The sequence below is a fragment of the Stigmatopora argus genome, chromosome 10, assembly GCF_051989625.1.
Source record: "Stigmatopora argus isolate UIUO_Sarg chromosome 10, RoL_Sarg_1.0, whole genome shotgun sequence".
Classification (NCBI taxonomy): domain Eukaryota; kingdom Metazoa; phylum Chordata; class Actinopteri; order Syngnathiformes; family Syngnathidae; genus Stigmatopora; species Stigmatopora argus.
In genome coordinates this window covers 16,296,756-16,317,355 of record NC_135396.1, presented here as the reverse complement: position 1 = coordinate 16,317,355, position 20,600 = coordinate 16,296,756, and the positions used below count along the sequence as shown (strand labels likewise).

The 20,600-nt window shown below is 43.8% G+C and overlaps 1 protein-coding gene and 2 long non-coding RNA genes across 4 annotated transcripts in view; 1 reads left to right on the top strand and 2 right to left on the bottom strand.

Moving 5' to 3' along the window:
* The window catches only part of LOC144083825 (ATP-binding cassette subfamily G member 4-like), a 33,978-nt gene extending 29,517 nt beyond the window's left edge, over positions 1-4,461 (bottom strand). Inside the window, exon 1 of one of the 2 annotated variants that reach the window (XM_077611923.1) lies at positions 4,403-4,461. The gene's annotated coding sequence lies outside the window, so the exon portion shown is untranslated. Of the gene's footprint in view, positions 1-2,843; positions 2,969-4,402 lie in introns of those variants that run through there. The other variant, XM_077611922.1, reaches the window with a different exon arrangement.
* A 6,505-nt stretch (positions 4,462-10,966) lies between these two features.
* Positions 10,967-15,928, bottom strand: LOC144083732 (uncharacterized). The gene is made up of 3 exons (XR_013303613.1): positions 15,804-15,928; positions 15,641-15,725; positions 10,967-11,220 (listed from the first exon to the last, which is right to left on the bottom strand). It is a non-coding gene; the product is annotated as an uncharacterized LOC144083732 (long non-coding RNA).
* Positions 13,910-15,848, top strand: LOC144083731 (uncharacterized). The gene is made up of 2 exons (XR_013303612.1): positions 13,910-14,228; positions 14,718-15,848. It is a non-coding gene; the product is annotated as an uncharacterized LOC144083731 (long non-coding RNA).
* Positions 15,929-20,600: the final 4,672 nt, after the last annotated feature.

The following is a 20,600-nucleotide window of genomic DNA, read 5'->3' as shown; positions in this document are numbered from 1 at the left end:
GTTTAAACGGCTTTTATAGCCATACGGTACGCAAATCCCATGCGCTATCCAGAAGAAATTAATTTATCCAGACAGTGCACCAGGGAAAATATTTGCAATTATATTCTCAACATTGCAAACCAGGACCAAAAATGTAATCCCATCTTAATATGACATTGAATTTAATAAACATCTTGCTAAAAATTTAAAGACTGCTTCTTTGATAAATTTTGTATTAGCAGGCAGTAACGCTAATAGCAAGCAGTGGTTAAATTTGAAAACATTTTACTGCATAAGTGCTTTAATTCTTAAACTGTTTTAAAAGTACCACTAAAACCAACGGCCACTGCAAGTTTGGCAAGGCTAACAGCCCACACTGCCTGGTGAAAACAAATTAACTATGAAAAACAAGCAGATGCTTTTGACAGACTCAATCATTGACAATGCACCTAAATAAGAAAATGTACAAGTAACAATTTCTAATATTGGAATATATCCTTCATTTATTTTCCATACTGCTTATCCTCATGAGGGTGACACTGGCACTGGAGCCCATCTCACCCAAAGATGGGCAGTAGGCAGGGGACACCCTGAATTGGTTGCTAGTCTATCACAGAGCACAACGAAACAAACAACACACACACACACACACACACACACACACACACACACACACACACACACACACACACACACGCACACACACGCATATCCAAGAACAATTTAGCAAGTTCAGCAAGGCTAGATTGCCTTTTTTTGGTATGTGGGAAGAAACCTAGGAACGCGGAAAAAAAACCTCGGGGAGCTCATGAAAAGTCCACGCAGGAAGATCAGAACCCACTGAAATTGAACACTTGATCTCAGAACTGTGAGGCGAACATGGCACTAAGTCAGAAAATATGTATCGCTACCTCATTGGACAACGATAGATATTTTCTAATTACATTATGCCACAAAACTATATTGAATATAGTGAATATAATATATCATCATATCATATAAAATATCATCATATCATATAAAATATCATCATGAAAATAGTGATATATCACTAAGAATTAATTTAAGAGTGCACAATTTTACATTTTACAATAATCTATATAATTTTTTTTTACCACTTCCTCAATTGTAGTGTATACCTAAAACATTCCTTCATCTTCCATCCTTGGAAGGGTTGTGGGGGTTGCTGGAGCCTAACTCAGCTGTCTTCGGGCAAATGGCAGACTACACCCTAGACTGATCGCCAGTCAGTCATAGAGCACACAAAGAGACAAACGAACATTTACACTCTCAATCATAATGCCGTCAGCGGGAATTGAGCCCGCGTCTCCCCACATCCAAATCAGGCGAGTGAACCTCTACACCACAAGGCGGCTCATACCTGAAACAACGATTAAATATTTTAGAATAATGTTTTATTGCATTAGGCAAACACATTACTCATCATTAACAGTCATATATTTTAATTAAATTTTGAGGTTTTATAGTAATGTAGCATAGACGCTACACTTAAAACGTCTGAATACCTTAATTTATACGTCATGTCATCATTAGATGCCACTATCAGGGTTCTACACTTTTTAAGTCACCTGCCCATAGAGAAGGTAACTCATCTAACTTACCTGCCCGAGGTGGCAATCTACCTGCCCTAATTTATAACGTAATACCAAACACAGATATGGTGATGCGCACTTGCCAGCGTAAAAAATATACGTATATATTTGTTGCAAAATGGCGGTGACTGTGGCAGGAAACAAAACAGATAAAGCGATTGTGATTTTCCTCATTTCCTCATCACATAATCAAAACGTTATTTGCCCTTTCGGGCAGCTGTCAAACCATAATTAGCTGGCAGAAAAGAGTACTTGCCATTCGGGCAGTCGTTAATGTCGAGCCCTGACTATGTGAAATTACGAATCAGCGTGAATGGTTCTCCGTCTCCTGGTACCCTGCGTTTGGTTGGGCACCAATTCAGGGTGTCCCCCGGCTCATGCCCAAAGTCATTTGGGATAGGCTCCAGCACACCCCGCGACCCTTCTGAGGATAAGCGGTTGAGAAAATGAAGGAATAATAAAGTGAAACTATCCAAATGTTCCAATCTAAAAGTTGTCAAAAGCACTCTATAGAACATCATAAAAACTGCAGGCCTTATTGGCCGCTCCAGCATGCTTGGTAAAAATTGTGTCCACTGAAGTGATTAACAGTAAATAAATGAATGAATTAATTAATTGAATTCAATACTGTCGGCAAAAGAGACCACAAAAACTGCTCTCTACCAAAAACATGTCAAAGCTCTTTAAAACATTAGAAATTAACTAGACCACCTGCGATAATTCATAAAACTATTACTACTAATACCAGTGCTAAAAAGACCATTGGAATAATCATCCAAATATTTTATTGTACCTCTCCCACATTGTTGGCAGAGCAATAAGTAATGGTATTTGAAGCAATACATGAGGATTCTGCTCTTACATAATGTGAGAAGGCTGAGCATAAGTATATTAAGATCAGACCAAGCAAAGTAGGTTAACAGTACAGGTCTCCCATGACTCTGACGGAGAGTTGAAAGAGTTGAAATGCTAAGGGAGGCTTAAATAGTGTGGATAAACACACTGTGGTTAAGTAATCTATAATGAAAAAATATGTATATAGAAAATGACAGGCTTGAATAAATTTTAAATTGTAAATAAGTCAATTTTTCATTTTACAAGACATTTATCTAATCACAGTAACAAATCACTACCATGACTATAATTGCCTTCATATCATAAAAGCTTCTTTTTTAATCATTGTCATCTTAACGTAGTACCTTTTGTTTGTAACCGAAATGAAACTTGCAATGCAAATAAAGGTAAGCTTACGTGATTTGTCTTCAAGAAAGAAGTTCGAGGGTTGTGAGGTCACCTTGCTTTGGTGGTCAGTATCCAGCAAATTGTTCTTCACCATCTCAGCTGGCCGGGCCCTATTTTACAAGGCGCATCAGCACAGGGGGGAACGTGGGCGGGGGATCGCTCACAAGTTGACTTAATAGGTGGATGGATAGATGAAGGGAGGGGCTGCCCTGACATACCTGAGTCACATGATGGATTGAATAACACCTCCTGGAAAAGTCACTTTATTCCATTCTTAACTTTATCATTGATGAGAGGCGTGGGCTTCCATTTAGTGAACATACCCATAGTTTGACTTCCTGGTATTTCAATGAAAGATTTACACAAAGCTATAACCTTAACTCAATGTAAAATTTCTCACAAATATATATAAAATGAATACAGTGTGTTCCGCTTCCAAATTGCAGAATCTCATAAAGATTCCTTGGTGGAGCCAGATGAAGAGCTTTCTCATTTTTACCAACACAATTGGGTTATTTCGATAAATGTCCCTTGTAGGGTCATTGGTTTAGCAGAAAGTCACAGACACAAAACAGAATATACAATAGATACAAAATAAAAAGAACAGAAAAAAACAACTGCGTTAATAATATAGCAGTGCTTTCTATTGTAAACAAAAGTTTATTCCCAAATAACCATGAAATATGCTACAATCTAATTTGTATACGGTACCATGCATACATGCACTATCAGTGCAACCAGTGAGATGGGATAGGTTCCACTTTATTATTGAACTTGACTGTAATGTTTTCAGTAGGAATCATGGATCAATCAGTTGATTTCACTATTCTGGGGAGTTTATATATCTTGAGCTATGTTTCAACTGAAGCTACTCTGATGCACCATGTAGAAGTTACAGTCACAGTCAAATTCCTCTGTGGTTGGAAATGAAGCAATAAGACAAGCCACAACTTGTTCATGGGAGTCACATATTTCAAAGAGAGCACACAGCTGAATGAGGCCATACCTATTCAGGCTTAAAAGTTCTAAACAACTGGTATTGAGACTATTTTTCCCCTGTCTTATCTTTGCTTTGCATATCTCTCCTCCATGCTGATGTCCCTACAACTTGCCAAAGGGGGAATTGTCTTTGTTTACACAACTGCTGTCAACTGATCGCATTGCAGCCCTAAGTTCATTTTCTTCATGACCTGCAGCAACGATCCGAAAGATTGCAAATTTAATTGCTGTCACAATGTAGTAGAGTAACAAGTAGTGCTGTAACATTCAAGACTAGTCTTGTTCTCAAGACAATACAGTACATTAAGGGTCTTGGTCTCCCAAAAGACTTGATCTTTTCTCAGAATCTTTTTATTTTTTATTTTGAGAGACATCTTAATTGTTGTCATTTTAAGAAAAAAAAAAATTGTTATAGATTGGCTTTGTCATGTTTTTCGCCCTGTGTGACCTGTCCGGACGACCACTGGACCGGCCAGCACCCCACTTTCTCATGGGCCTGACAGGACGACCGCCGGACTGGCCAGCCCGCTGCTTCATTGTGGGCCGGACCAGACGACTGAAAGACTTACCAGACCAGCCCCGACGTCTGCCAGACTATGCTTTGTGGCCCTTCCGCACCCTCCCTGCCTGTTGTTTGGGGTTTCTTTTTTTGGTGGGACGTGTAGAATCCATCCCGTAGGTGGGGAATTGTGGTGGGGATTGATTGTTGATGTTTTTCCCCTTTGTGACCTGTCCCTGTGATTCCCAATTGAGTTCACCTGTCGTATCCCCTCCCCCTGGTGCTTCTCTTGCTTACTGTGACCCAGGTGTTTCTGATTGTCTCGTCAACGCACGTCTGTCTATTTAAACCCTCTGTTTGTCAGTCCTTGTTGGAATGTCTGCGTTTGTTATGCTGGTCTTCATATCCTGTGAACCTCACTTCCCCATGTCCTCCCCGTCAGGTTGATTTTTGAATTCTTTGTTATTTTTTGAGAACCTTACCATGTTTTATTTAAGTTTTGTTAGTGCACTTCATTACCTGTCCCTGCGTTTGGGATGACCCAAGAAACATGACAACATTAGATTTTATCTTACTAGTATTCCACCACTCCTGTAAATGGCTGGTAGTCAAATAAGATTAAAAACATTCATTCATTCATTTTCTGAACTTTTCAGTAGGGTTGCTAGGGGGTGCTGAAGCCTATCCCAGCTGACTTTGGGCCAGCATGTTTTTGGAATGTGGGAAGGAACTGGCGTACCCAGAGAAAACCCACGGAGAATATGCAAACTCCACAAGGGTGGACCGACCTGGATTTGAACTCAGAACCCCAGAGCTGTGAGGCCTATGTGCTAACCACTCAAGCCGCCGGCCCGCTCAGATTAATAACATTTTTCATTTATTAAATGTATTTTTATGGTGTTTGTATTTGCTTGGTGCCAAAATCTTGGTGTGTTATTGATGGCCAGGTTCTGGTTTTGGCCAAGTCTAGGTCAATGAGAGTGTTGTCTTGAGCACAAACATAAGTAATAACCCATTCTTTGAATTATAAAAGACAATGTCTCTAATATGAGGGGGGAAACCTGAAATTGTTTCTCTGTAAATAGGCGATATTTGAAAGTACATGTGGTAGTCAGTTGATTGCAATGCGGAATACAGTGGAGCGCTCTTAGTTGAACATGTGGTGCTGGAAGAGTTTAAGACCAAATTCCTTAAAATAGAATGCTGTCATTGTCCAGTCACTGTTTTAAACATTTTAAAACATTAGCAGTGAAATACCAGTTTTACAATATTGTACAATGTATAGTATGCTGGTATAATTGTTATAGTTTTAGAGTAGAGTTTGAGTGTTGTTAACTCACTGGCTGAAACAAAATCAATCACTGCCAGTACTTCTACAACATGCTTCGTCATTTCTGTATTCATATGAATGATTTGGTCACTAGTGAAATGTTTGTCTTTCTCTCAGTGTAGTTTACGGGAATAAGGAGTGGCTACAATAAAGAGGTGATAAAACCTACATACAAGCATTGACAGTTTTTCTCGATTGTTTACACACATTTTTCTGAAGTCAAATATTTTTTGCATGTTTTCTCCTCAGGTTCAGTATTTAGGTCATGTTGTTTCTTTGAAAGCAATTCATTGCAATATAAATCAAATTTATCCTTCAATCATTCAGTTTTCTGAACCGCTTATCCTCAAAAGGGTCGTGGGGGGTGTTGGAGCCTATCCAAGCCAACTATGGGCACCAGGCGGGTGACACAGGAGATGGACAACCATTCACCCACACACTCTTACTTAAGGGAAATTTTGAGTGTCCAATCAGCCTACCATGCATGTTTTTAGAATGTGGGAAAAAACTGGGGTTCCAGGAGAAAACCCATACAAGCTCGGGGAGAACATGCAAACTCCACACAGTGAGGACCGACCTGAAATCAAACCCTCAACCAATGTTCCCTCTAAACTGCGCGCATGCACAATTGCGCTGTTACGACTCCCCCTTGGTGGTAAGATGTGCCAGGGAGTCGCAACTAGCACAGCAGAAAAACCCGGTCAATGAGGAGCCAGACACACAAGGCAAGCAGCATTAAATGATAATTTATTTACAACAAAGTCCACAGAAAACCTAGACTACGGGACAATATAGGAGAAGCAAAATATACTAAAGTGGCACCCTCAAATGAAAAAGGTAAAAAAACACCCTCCCAGACAGGTGTTCAAATGAACACCCCCAAAAATACAGGAAATAAGCCTAAGGGTGCCACTGTCAGAGCTGATGTAATTAAATTCTAAACAGGTAAATAAACTACGTGTATAAGTGCAACAAACTATATGTATACCCCGGGGTGTCTAAACTTATCTCAAGTCCCCCTATGCAGCCCAAAATAATTAACTTTATCAACATAAATACTCAATATACCAATGAATAGCGTACTTACAAATCAGGTGAAGCTGGGGCAAACAAAAACCTACTTATCTCTAGACAATGGGTGCTCTCTGAAGAAACTAAGGACTCCACTGCCTCTGTCAGGCCCAAGGCCAGACTGGTGGCGGGGTGTGCCTGCCATCCAATCACTGGCCCAGCCCCTGATGACTCAAGCGCTTCCAGGTGGGAGTCATTAGCCAGTGAGGAGTATTTAAGGCCACCAAGAACATGACCATGCCGCTGGATCGTCTTATCAGTTCTACTGTTAGGTACTCTCTCGTAATTCCTCATTGCCTGCCTTGTTTGATCTACAACCTCCTGTTTGCACCCAGGATCCCGACCACGCTCAGCCCCACGACCACGGACTACGACTTCGCCTTCGCCCTCGTACACCCCACTCTGGACTTCCCGGCGGACTTCACGGCGACCGACCTTCCTTCTACGACCAACGACTCGCCTACGCTATCCCCTCTTGTGCCTTGCCCTTCGCGTGGACGATTCTAAATAAAGGATTCGAAAACCAGATTTGCAGCCCTTGCCTGCTTTGGGGTCCTCCATCCCCAATCGTAACAGCACGAGGCAGCCAACATGGACCCCGCGGGCTCAGACCAAGCCCCCACCGACCTACCTGCGCCACTCACGGACCAGCACAGCCAAGCAATCCGCTTCCTTTTGACTGAGGTATCGAAAATAACTCAAACCCTCGAGTCCATACAGGCACAACTCACGCCCTTGCCTCACTCACGGAGTGCACAGCCAACCCCAGCCGCGCAAGAGGTAACACCGGTATCGCCGCGCCGCGAACCTATGGTCCCGCCGCCCGCCGCCCGCCCCCTACAGTGGGAACCTCGGCGCATGTCAGCAGTTCCTTGTTCAGTGCCGTTTGGTATTTGAACAACAATGCCTGACCTACAGCACGGACCGAGCCAAGATCGCTTACCTTATCGGCTGTCTTCGAGATAAGGCCCTGGCCTGGGCGAGCGCCGAATGGGAGCGGGGCTCCAACATATGCGCCTCCTACGCCGAATTCACCGCGGAGATGCGAAAGGTCTTCAACCACCCGGTGCGCGGCCGGGAGGCAGCAGGGCCCTTAAGATCTCTGAGACAAGGCGTCCTGAGCGTCGCCGAATATTCAGTGGAGTTCCGCATTCTAGCCGCCGAAAGCGACTTCAATGACAGCGCCCTCCAGCACGCATTTCTGGGGGGGCTGAATGAGGCGATGCAGGACGAACTGGCGTGCCATGACGAGCCCGAGTCGCTTGACGCGCTTGTGGGATTGGCCATCCGGATCGATGGCCGACTACAGAGACGCCTAGGGAAGCGGCGAGGTGGCTCGCACATGGGCGCTGTGGGTGGACTTCGGCGCCTGTTTCCGGTTTCCCCCCCGGCGGCTGCGCCTCCCCGTCCCTTGATGACGTCAGAGCCTATGCAAATAGGTCGCGCTGGGCTGTCAGAGGAGGAACGCTCACGACGCCGCCAGTTTTCTCTATGCTTTTACTGCGGAAAGGAGGGCCATCTCTCAAGAACATGCCCTCTCCGCCCGGTAAAAGCAAGGGCTCACCAATATGAAGAGAGGTCATGGTGAGCCTGGCTATTGGGGAATCTTCCCGTCGTTTTTTGCTGTCAGCATCTCTTTCCTGGGGGGAAGAACTCACAGCACCACCACTCTGATCGACTGCGGAGTGGACGAAAGTTTTATCGATCGCTCCATGGTCTCTAAGCTTGGCATCGGCACTCGGGCTATAGATGGGCCCCTGAAAATAACGGCACTGGACGGGCGTACCTTAGGCAGAGTGGAGCGACGGACGGACCCTGTTCTACTCCGCCTATCCGGGAACCACCAGAAGATGGCGTGCTTCTATGTTTTGGACTGCCCGGAGGCGACTATTGTTCTGGGCCTTCCTTGGTTGAGACGGCACAATCCGGTTATCGACTGGGGCGGACCCAAGGTGGTACCCTGGAGCCCGGCCTGCCACACCAAGTGTCTCCAGTGAGCCCACTTACCCACAGTGTCACCTCCGAGGCAAGACCCCCCTGACCTATCAGCAGTGCCTGAGTGCTATCGGGACCTTTCACAGATTTTTAGCAAGGACCAGGCTTTGGCACTTTCCCCGCATCGCCCGTATGACTGTGCCATTAACATATTGCCAGGCGCTTCTCTTCTTAGGCGCCGGATCTACAACATCTCCAGGCCGGAGCGGGAGGCACTGGAGAACTACATCTCCGAAGCGCTAGCAGCTGGACCAATTCGCCCATCATCCTCCCCTGTCGGGGCGGGGGGTTTTTGTCGACAAGAAGGACGGTTCGCTGCGCCCCTGTGTTGACTACCGGGGCATGAACGAGATCACGGTCAAGAACAGGTACCCTTTGCCGCTCATCGACTCGACTTTACCCCACTGCACGGTTCCTGCATTTTTACTAAGTTAGACCTCCGCAATGCTTACCATCTGGTCTGGATTCGGGAGGGCGACAAATGGAAAACGGCCTTCTCCACCCCCCAGGGCCACTTTGAATACCTGATGATGCCTTTCGGACTCTGCAATGCCCCGGCAGTGTTCCAGTTCCTGATCAATGACGTCCTCCGATATATGCTTAATCAGTTTGTATTCATCTATCTGGACGATATCTTGATTTTTTTCATGCAGCCTTGAGGAGCACGAGCAGCAGGTGCGTCAGGTGTTGCAACGTCTCCTGGAGAACCGCCTATACGTCAAGGCTGAGAAATGTGAATTTCATGTCTCGGAGACCACCTTTCTGGGGTACGTGGTGGCCGACGGGGAGATGCGGATGGATGCCACAAAGGTGGAGGCCGAAACTCAGTGGCCCAGGCCCAAGGGGAGAAAGGAGTTGCAACGCTTTCTGGGGTTTGCAAACTTCTATAGGCGTTTTATCAGGAAATATAGCCGCGTCGCCGCCCCCCTCACAGCACTCACATCCACAAAACTCCCGTTCCGTTGGACAGATCCAGCGGAGGCGGCGTTCAGTGACCTGAAGTCCTGTTTTACCGTTGCTCCCATCCTCGCCCACCCAGATCCTGAATTGCAGTTCCAGGTGGAGGTCGATGCCTCGGAGGTGGGGGTTGGCGCTGTCCTCTCCCAGCGCAAACAGGCGGATGGGAAGTTGCACCCCTGCGCTTTTTTTCCCGTAGGCTGTCTCCAGCAAAACGCAACTATGGCATTGGGGACTGGGAACTGCTCGCGGTGAAAATGGCTCTGGAGGAATGGCGACACCACCTGGAAGGGGCTAGCCAGCCGTTCACGGTTCTGACGGACCATAAGAACCTGGAATACCTCAGGTCGGCCCGGAGGCTGAACCCTCGCCAGGCCAGGTGGACCATGTTTTTCAGTAGGTTTAATTTCACGCTGAACTATATCCCAGGTTCCAGGAACGGGAAGTCGAATGCGTTGTCCTGCGTTTTCCAGTCCCCGAACTCGGAGGAGGAGCCCCCAATTATCCTACCTCCCTCCTGCATGGTGGCTAGTATAAGGACGGGGCTGGAGGCCGAAGTATTGAGGGCCCAAGACCTGGAGCCGGACCCAAGAAGAGGTACGCATAAGGACCTGTATGTTCTGACCCCAATGCAGTCCAAGGTGCTAGAATGGGCCCACACCTCCCGCCTGACCTGCCACCCGGGGCCTGCACTATCTGGTGGACTGGGAGGGGTGCGGTCCGGAGGAGCGCAGCTGGGTTCCTGCCCGCCACATCCTCTGCCCGGACCTCATCCGGGACTTCCACCGGGACCACCCGGGGGCCCTTCGTTGCGGGCCAAGTGGCCCGCGTAGGGGAAGGGGTACTGTCAGGCCCAGGGCCAGACTGGTGGCGGGGTGTGCCTGCCATCCAATCACTGGCCCAGCCCCTGATGACGCAAGCGCTTACAGGTGGGAGTCATTAGCCAGTGAGGAGTATTTAAGGCCACCAAGAACATGACCACGCCGCTGGATCGTCTTTTCAGTTCTACTGTTAGGTACCCTCTCGTAATTCCTCATAATTTCCTGTTTACACACAAAAACTGTGTAACAAAACTATTAATTAAATAAAAATTAACTCATATCAAAACTTTCAGTATGGTAAAACAAAACAAAAAATTGACATACACACGAAAGAAGAAACCCTACTTTTACACACTACTTCAGGGGTGGCCAACTCCGGTCCTCGGGGGCCCCTATCCAGTCTGTTTTCCGTATCTCCCTCCTCTATCACACCTGAATCAAATGATCAACTCTTCAGCAATCTGTCCAGAAGCTTCATACCGATCCGGATTATTTGATTCAAGTGTGTTGGTGGAGGGAGACATGGATAACAGAGCAGATAGAGGCCCTCGCGGACCGGAATTGGCCACCCCTGCACTACTTCATTATGGTAAAAAAATGTACCAGAAAGAAAACATATAAATCAAATCCTCTTCAACCAGATAGTCCGTACTTCTTCTTCCTCTTCTTCCCATAGTTCTTCCTCCTCTTCTTCCAGTGTTCTGCGATGCCAGTCTATCAGCAATAAAAGTCAAAAATCAAAGCAAATTAACCATGCGTCACAGACATTATTTCATAATCTTCCATAAGAACAACATCAAAACGGCCGGAGAGCTGGTAGGAGAACACAGAAAAGGAGAATCATACACAACAAGTGATTGAGTAGCAGAAGCATCCGAGATATTAATACTAAAAATAAATCTCTAAATCATTGTCATGTTTGTTGCTTACAATGACATGTTTGTTTCAGCTGCTGTTTATTAAGTGGGGCGGGATCAGCACACCTGCAGCTGATGTGACACATCCGCCATTTAAAGACAACCGTCACAGTCGGTGGATAGTTCGGAGTATTCGTGGCTTGCCCTTAATTACCGCCCTGCTTGTCCTAACACCTCGCTGTGATTTTTTGACGTTGGCATTTTGTGGTTTTTTTCAGTCGTCTTGTTGTATTTTTTCATCCTTAGTATATTCGCCGACTCGGTCGTGCTGTTTTGTTGTACTTTTGATCCTTAGTTTATTCGCCGAGTCGGTCGTGATCACGTGATCCAGGCTTTCCGGTTGCTCATCCAGTATACAGGCAGCAAGGCTTTGTTCTTAATTGTCTCTCATCTCATTTCATTTTCTGAACCGCTTTATCCTCATTATGGTCACGGGGGGTGCTGGAGCCTATCCCAGCTGAATCCAGGCCAGAAGCAGGGGACACCCTGGATCGGTGGCCAGTCAATCGCAGGGAACAACAGGACGGACAACCATGCACACTCACACTCATACCTAGGGGCAATTTAGAGTGTCCAATCAGCCTACCATGCATGTTTTTTGAATGTGGGAGGAAACCGGAGTACCAGGAGGAAACCCACGCAGGCCCGGGGAGAACATGCAAACTCCACACAGGTGGACGTGACCTGGATTCTGAACCCAGGACCCCAGAGCTGTGAGGCCGACGCGCTGACCACTCACTCCATCGGGCCGCCCTGTTCTTAATTTTATTAAGTAAATTTTTTCTTCTTGTGGCCATGTCAGGTCTACATTATCCGTGATATTCGAGGGATTACTGTACTCGCCTGACTAAGCGTTGGATCAAAAAATTTCAAGTACAGTGGTACCTCGAGATACGAGCTTAGTTCGTTCCGGGACTGAGCTCGTATGTCGACTTTCTCGTAACTCAAACGAACGTTCCCCATTGAAATGAACCAAAAACAAATAAATTTGTTGCAACCCTTTGAAAAAACACCCAAAACAGGATATTGGATTGGAAAAAATGTTTTATTTGTTCTAATTTGCCATCTATTAACAAAGTATCTAATAACTAGTGGTTTAATAGTAAACTAAAATGTGTTTAATAGAACTAAAATTAGACGGATTTCGCGTAGGGTAGAGAGGGGGGTTGACTTTTTGTACGGCAAAGCGTTCGTAACATAACATAAACAAATTTAAATGAATTTGGATTACAATGAAGACACTCAAAAATAAGTTTAATCTAAACTAACACTAAACTTAATTCTAATTTTGTTTTACATTTTTATACCTTTCTTCTCCCGGCCGGGTTGGCTCTGTTTGCCCTGCCTTCACCCTGAGTTTCAGATGCAACCTATCGATGGTAGTTTGCTTTTGTATTCCCTTCAAAATATTCCGAAAATTATGCATACAAATGTCCTCACAATAGGATAACGCACAACCACTTGCTAACGAGTAGTATATATATAACTCTCCTATTAGCGATCGCCTCGCCATTCGCAATGACTTACGGGGAAAAAACGTGCCCTCCAGTGCTCGCAGAAACATTACAAGAAGTTGCGACCAGAAAGACAATACACAAGGGAGTTGCGGGGAGAGAGACATTGCCCATGATGTTCTTATGAGCAGCCTCTCGCGTCCGCTGTCTGCTCGTATATCAAAATTTGTCTTGTATCTCAAGATAAATATTTGCCCGAAATTTTACGGCACTCAGACGTTTCGTCGAAAGACGTTTGGTCCCCGGACATTTGGTCGATCGGACGTTTGGTAGAACGGACGGGGCGTCGACCGGACGTTTGGTAGAACGGACTCTCTCTCTCTCATGATTATAATTTTGAGAGCAAGAGATTACCTGGTTGCTTGCTTTCAACAGTAAACTCTCTGTCTCTCTCTCTCATAATTTGACAGCGAGCAAACCCGGCGACCAAACGTCCGTTCTACCAAACGTCCAGTCGACCAAACGTCCGGGGACCAAACGTCCGGGGATCAAACGTCTTTCGACGAAACGTCCGGTCACGAATTTTACTCGTATCTCAAATTTCTCATATGTCGAGGTACCACTGTAATAAAATGACCTAAGAAAAACACCATTGTCTGTTATAAACATTCAAAACATAGGCGTAGTTGTTTTTTTTTTAAGCACGAGGACGGTCGAACTTGTTGATTAAGCCTGGGTTTATTATGAAAGCATCCACACATGCGATCCGGTTGGGGGGCAGTCCTCGCTCGCCACCGGCATGTGCCGCCGGATCACTGGTCGACGCCGCCAGATCGCCATAGCTCCGCTTTTAAACCATGTTGCTGCTTTGCAATGGGGAAGCCTTCCTTCGCTTGCTGTGGCTTCGCTCAGAGGCGCTGTCCTCGGCTCGCTGTGGCTTAGACAATGCTGGACGCTTAGATTGCATTTTCAGCGACGATGTAAAATCCAAATAAAGCTGAAATTGACTTCAAGTATTCTGTCTCCACGAGGTGTGATGTATGTGATGCCAAACGCAACCCGTTGGAAACAAGAAAAGGCAAGGGGGTGTGTTTCACAGCTATTTATAGTTTTTGGTGCGCCCATTTTTCTTCTTTGGTATTGTCAAGTCAACTTTGAAACGATATGTCTGCCCCTCCTCCAGGCCAACAGGGGGCAGAAAAGAAAACCCAAATCAAAGTCACCTCGCCTCATTTCCTGCCTGAGATCATAGGGCATGAGCCAGGATATAAAAAATTCAGATTCAAGCCTTGAAAGTAGACAGGCGAGAAAGGAGCAAGGAATACCCTTCAGACCCGATCACACGCAACTGGTAGGATAAAATAAGTACCACCTAGATGCCAGCTGATTGATGCTTAATTTGCTTCTCACAACCTTAAGTTGCATTCTTTGTATTTTCCCTTAACTTGGATTACTCTTATGACCTATCTCTGTAAAGTGAATATTTGTGTTTGATTTACCCAATCAGTTAATGTACCCATTCACTTTCACTCTATCATTTGAACGCTCTCCTGCTTTTCTGTAGTAAATTTAAGATGCTATTAGTAAACTCAAGAGCAACACTTTGATCACCATAGTAACCTGAAACTTGAATGATGTCACATGCTTCCTTCTTTCCTCCTTCTTTAAGGTTTTCAACCTAACCACTTCCTATCACCATAAACTTCAATAAAATTGTAAACTGGAAGGATTTGAGTTGTTCCTGTGTTGATAAGATCGGGGCCCCTTTTCAAGTTTGGGGCAAAATTTGAAGAAAGTAGAGATAACTTGACAGGTATATTTCTTTTTCTTCTGTGTTTAGAGCCAACCATTTCAGCGCCGAAGAAGCTGTGCCCGGAAGAAGCTTCCGCCATTTTTTGTGTCTTCCAGTTGCGAGTTTCAGTGTAAATGTAGACATTTTTGTGAACGTTTTTTATACCTCAGAAAAAATTTACGATGTAGTGAAGCCGCAAAGTGAAGAAGGATCACAATACAGCCATACCTCTACTAAGGAATGCCTCTAGGTACAAAATTTTCTTGTTACGAAAGCTTTTTATATGCAAATGAGTTCCTCAAGAGTGGATAAAACAGCTTCTTCTGTTTTTATCGTCATACCTCCCAAGAAAAATACCAGTGCGAATGAAAAGAAGTGGTCAGTGAGGAGGACATTGACGAGTTGGTCGAGGGAATAAAAACGAACTCTCAACAGAGAAGCTGAAAGAACTATAGTTAATGGAACACGAAGCAGCGAGCATTCCAATAGCAAAAATCAAAGAAATGCTGGAGAACTTTCATGAACTTTCTGTCTTCGTAGAAAAAAAACACATCCAAACAAAGGGTTAACGAGTTGTGCGATCGCCCACTTTGATGACGTTTGTCTATTGCATTATAGAAACATTTTTAAAAGGCAATCGTCTTTGGATATTTTTTTTTTCAAAACGTCCATCAACCTGCACTGCAGTAGGGCAACTTAAATCCAAACAGGTAAGAACCAGTAGCGAGAAATAAAATGGGAGAAAAATTAAATTCCTAAGAAATCATAAAACGTAATGTTTGTTGTTTATTTATGTTGTTAATGTTGTTTGAATTCTTAATTTCGTGTTTATTAGATGTGTGATCATGTGTTCGTGTGCTCCTGCTCTCTGTTGCCTACTCTTAGCTTCTTCTTGTTCACCTGTCTTTTAACACGGATAGATTTTGCATGCTTGTTATTCATTTCAAGACATTAATAAATCATTTTCTTACCATTTGTCGTAACGCCCTGGGCATAGTGACAGGAGCGTGCTAAAATGGAAAATCTCCTTTGTTGTACAGTTTTGGCACCACCCTGCTGATAGCGTAAAGGTGTTTGTAAATTTTCTGTGAGCGTGCAATTCCTGATCCATTACAGCCATTGTCTGTAACTCACTTTTGCCCGGAATATTCTGTAAATAAAAGCTTCGAAGTGACTGTTCACCGTCTCCAGCCTGCATTCCTCGATACCAACATTCTCATTACCCGAAATTATACGACAACTTTGTTTTTGCAGGGTTGTGCTTAGTACACGTGTACTGTATTCTGTGGGTTGACTGTGTGTTTTTTGCTGGATCGTTGTATGAAATGCGGCGCGAACAGAAAGAACAGATCTGCCAACTACTCTGGAATTTCAGGAGTTTACCCGGAAATGCAACACAAACTCTGGGACTTCGGACAACCTCTCTAAACTTTGGAAATCCCCAAAAATTGTCACTTAAATTTTTTTGACGCAATCATTTCGGAAAAGTACCAAATTTCCATTTTAAATGCCTCAAAATTCACACCATCGCTACGGCTTCCCCCATCTTGAGTCAACTGCACTGGAAACCGGAAGAATTCGGTAACAGTGCATTGTGAATCATCCGAGTTACAGGTTCTGATGAATGATTCATCTTGTGTGACTTCTGCGTGGCGATCGATTAGGAGTCGACTTCATAGGTTGCCTCTATCGCTTTAACATTTTTGTTTTCGTTTTTTTCATAAGGGAAGTATCGTATTTACTCACATAAGACACTTTTGTCGGACAAGAAAATTGTGACTGAATCGAGGGTACGGCTTATATGGGCATAAAAACACGACATGGACGAAACTGCAAGTTGACGACGCCATGACACGATGACGTCATGCGGCCGATACGGTAATTTATTTCAAAATAGAGAGAAGATAAACAGATAAAACGCTAAACAAAGTGTATTTTGAGATCTATAAATATAATTCAAGGAAAAAAATAAACCGTATCTTGCATCGTGAAGAAAATTCACTTGTGCCGGGTATTGCTCTTTCAGGGTGCCGCCATATTATGGTAGTTAAACGTGCTCTGACCGTAGCGTTTACCATGTCAGCAATCCCAATAGTTAAGGCTGATCGGGGGGCTTACAGTCGATCGTTAAAATATAAACCTTAATACCTGCGTAATGTTTATGCTATTATTCAGTGGCGGGCCGTCAGGGCCTTCAAGGCCTTCTCTGCAGGCCTAAGAAATATATCTGAATCATATTATATTTTGTCCATGAATACCGTATTTTCACAACTATTCGGCGCATCGTATTTTTAGCCGCAGTGTCAGTAATGAGTGCTATTTCTGTATTTTAAACACACAAAGCACGCACCGTTTTTAGATGCATATATATTATATATGGATGAACATCGAAACGCAATAGCGCTGGATACCGGAAGTAGCCTATTTCCGGGATTTCTTTTGTAAATACAGCCGAAATGACGGCGAGCACCAAATTAGTGTGCTCGCCGTCATACCAAGTGTATTGAAGAACTGGGTGTATTAAGAACTCAATATCCCAGCGCACTGGATTATACGGCGCCCTGTCTATTTTGGAGAAAATTTTAGACTTTTATGTGCGCCTTATAGTCGTGAAAATACGGTACTTATTAAATAATTCAAAATTGTCTGTTAGCTTCCTTTCATTGCGTTTCCTCCTGGTTACACTGCTTCCAGATGTTTGTTTTCATATTGAAGCATTTAACCAATCACATTTCAGCCATTATTTTTTGCCAGGGTCAGAAATCTGCCTCAGGGCCTTCACAAACAGTTCTGCAGGCTCTGCTGCATTAAACAAGGGTCGATAAGACTGTCGATAACACCACAATGCATTGTCGCAGGCTTAGGGATACGTCATTGCCTTGTCGCAGGCGTAGGGATACGTCATCGCTTTCATCAACTATGATTGGCTAGTGATTAGCCAGAGCTACCAAACTGTATCTGGAGCGAGCTGCACAAGCAAATATATTGTTGTGTTGATTAAAAGCCATTTTCAAGACAGATTATGCCAGAAATACAACAGGACAGGCTCGACTTTCAGCATTAGCGTCGATGGCGATATAAAAGAAGGAAGAAAGAAAGGAGGATGGATATTGTGTACAGTTAAAAATGATTTTTGGTGAGTAAAATATGGCTATATTCCCAAATAATATTTCAATTGTGGGCCCGGTTCTGATATCTGAAAAGCTCCAGTGTTTGTATTTAATCACTAAATGCTGCTAGGAAGTGGATTTTACCCCATTATAGTGCAATTTTTGCCATTTCGCCATTGACGTCCATCGCTGTCTTTTCCCGGGAAAATCACCCCCCGGCCCGGTTGTAATGTCTGAAAAGCTCCAGTATTTGTATTTAATCATTAAATGCTGCTAGGAAGTGGATTTTACCCATTGAAGGCGCTACGAGAAAATGCACGGACCGCCACTGCTATTATTGCACCCAGAGACTTGTTGAACACTATACGTATAACGCTATGCGCATATTTCCTGGTTGTGCTTACGTTTCTTCCTTTTTGAATTTGTCTACGTGCAGACCACACCCTCCCAACGCAACACAGAAAGGAAATGATTGTACATTTGTGATTATAAAATAAAACAAAATACTGCTTAGATTTTTTTTCTTTTTATTTCTTGTTCGAAAGTGACAACTATTGCAGTAATATGAACCATCCAAAAAAATCGAGCTATTTCGATAATAGAAGCAATTTGGCTGCCACATCTTAAACTTCTGGTAAGAAAATTGTAATTTATGTCATTAAAAAGCATCGGTTTCTCATCAAGATAGACTTTTAAAAAATGTAATAATTTGATATTTTGCATTTAAAAGACAGGCATATTAACTTATGATATTGACCCCTAATTAATATGCTTTTGATTCATACAGTATCTCAGAAATACCACGTGTGATGATTTTTCTGAAGATTTTCCCTTCAAAGTAACACATTTGTACTACCTATTAAAACCATATATATGGAGGTGAAAATTGTCAATCAGGGGGCGGCTTATACGCAAGAAATTGTAAAATTCAACAATTTTAAGGCAATTTTAAGGGTGCGGCTTGTAAGCGCAGGTGGTTTATATGCGAGTAAATACGGTAAGTATTACAAAAACCACCAGTCTTATGTTTTGAAACAAATCCCAAGTAGGAGTACACAGCACTTACCAATATGCCTCCTCGGAATAATTTGGATGAAAATTTTAAGAAATCCAGGCAGCCGTAAAACTTTAATATTGCTTCTTATTCGACGAAATAGCCCATGGTTACGCCATCTCCGAAAGGAAAAACAATTTCACTTTGCACAACATGCAAGTGCAACTTCAGTGTGCAACAGTGGCGGTCGGTGCATTTTCTCGTAGCGCCTTCAACGTATCAATCCAACCCTCAAAAACTATTTTATGGCTATAAAACCTCTACTGCAGCTAGAGCTGCGACACATAAAAAATAATCAATAAATCAATGCACAAAAATGGGGTAAAATCCACTTCCTAGCAGCATTTCATGATTAAATACAAATACTGGAGCTTTTCACACATTAAAACCAGGCCAGGGGGCGATTTTCCCGGGAAAAGACAGCGATGAACGTCAATGGCGTACGGGCAAACATTGCCCTAAAATGGGGTAAAATCCAGCCGAAAACAGCATTTATTGATTAAATACAAATACTGGAGCTTTTTAGACATCAGAACCGGGCCCGGAGTATCATTTCCCCGGTAAAAAGACAGCAATGAACGTCGATACGTCCATACGTGAAATGACAAAAAATGCACTAAAATTAGGTAAAATCCACTTTCTAGCAGCATTTATTGACTGAATACAAATACTGGAGCTTTTGAGACATTACAACCAGGCCAGGGGGGTGATTTCCTCGGGAAAAGACAGCGATGGACGTCAATGGCGAAACGTCAAAAATTAAACTGGGGTAAAAATCCACATCCTAGCAGCATTTAGTGATTAAATACAAACACTGGAGCTTTTCAGATATCAGAACCGGGCCCACAATTGAAATATTATTTAGGAATATAGCCATATTATACTCACCAAAAATTATTTTTAACTGTACACAATATCCATCCTCCTTTCTTTCTTCCTGCCTTCCTATGGCCATCAAGCTAATGATGAAAGTCGAGCCTGTCCTGTCATATTTCCGGCATAGTCCGTTTTGAAAATGGCTTTAAATCAACACAACAATATTCTATTTGGTGGTGCAGCTAAGTTAGCGCACTGAAAGTCCCGCACACACCATTTTCCCGGCTGTAACAGGCTTGCTAGCTTCGGAGTTGACGCCCTTTCTTAATGATGTCCATTTTTTTCTGGAAAAGTCTGTCTGGAAAATAGCTTTGTGAGCAAACAGAATCCATTTGTTTTTGCTTCTGTCGGCCATTGTGGGTGGAGTTTGCGATCTCGGCTGCCTCGGGTACTGCTTTGGCCCGCCTACTAGCCAATCATAGTTGGTGAAAGCAATGACATATCCCAGCCAGCAAAATGCTAACGCCTATGAAAAATCATTGTGGGGTTGCCAACTCGAAATCTGATTGGTTAAAAGCAACAGTCTAGTTTAATGCAGCAGACCCCGCAGAACTGATTGTAAAGGCTTTGAGGCAGATCTGATCTGGCAACAAATAATGGCTGAAATGTGATTGGTTAAATGCGTCAATATGAAAACACACATCCGGAAGCAGTGCAACCAGGGGGAAAAGCAATGAAAGGAAGCTAACAGACCATTTGGAATAATAAGTATTGATGGACAAAATATAATATGATTAAGATATTTCTTAGGCCAGCAGAGAAGGCCTTGAAGGCCCTGACGGCCCGCCACTGGACTGTGCAACATGGTGGAATTAGTGACTGTAAAACGCACGTAAAGGACCCAAACACAAAGATAAACTTATTTTCATGATGCTGTACTTTTCAGTAGTT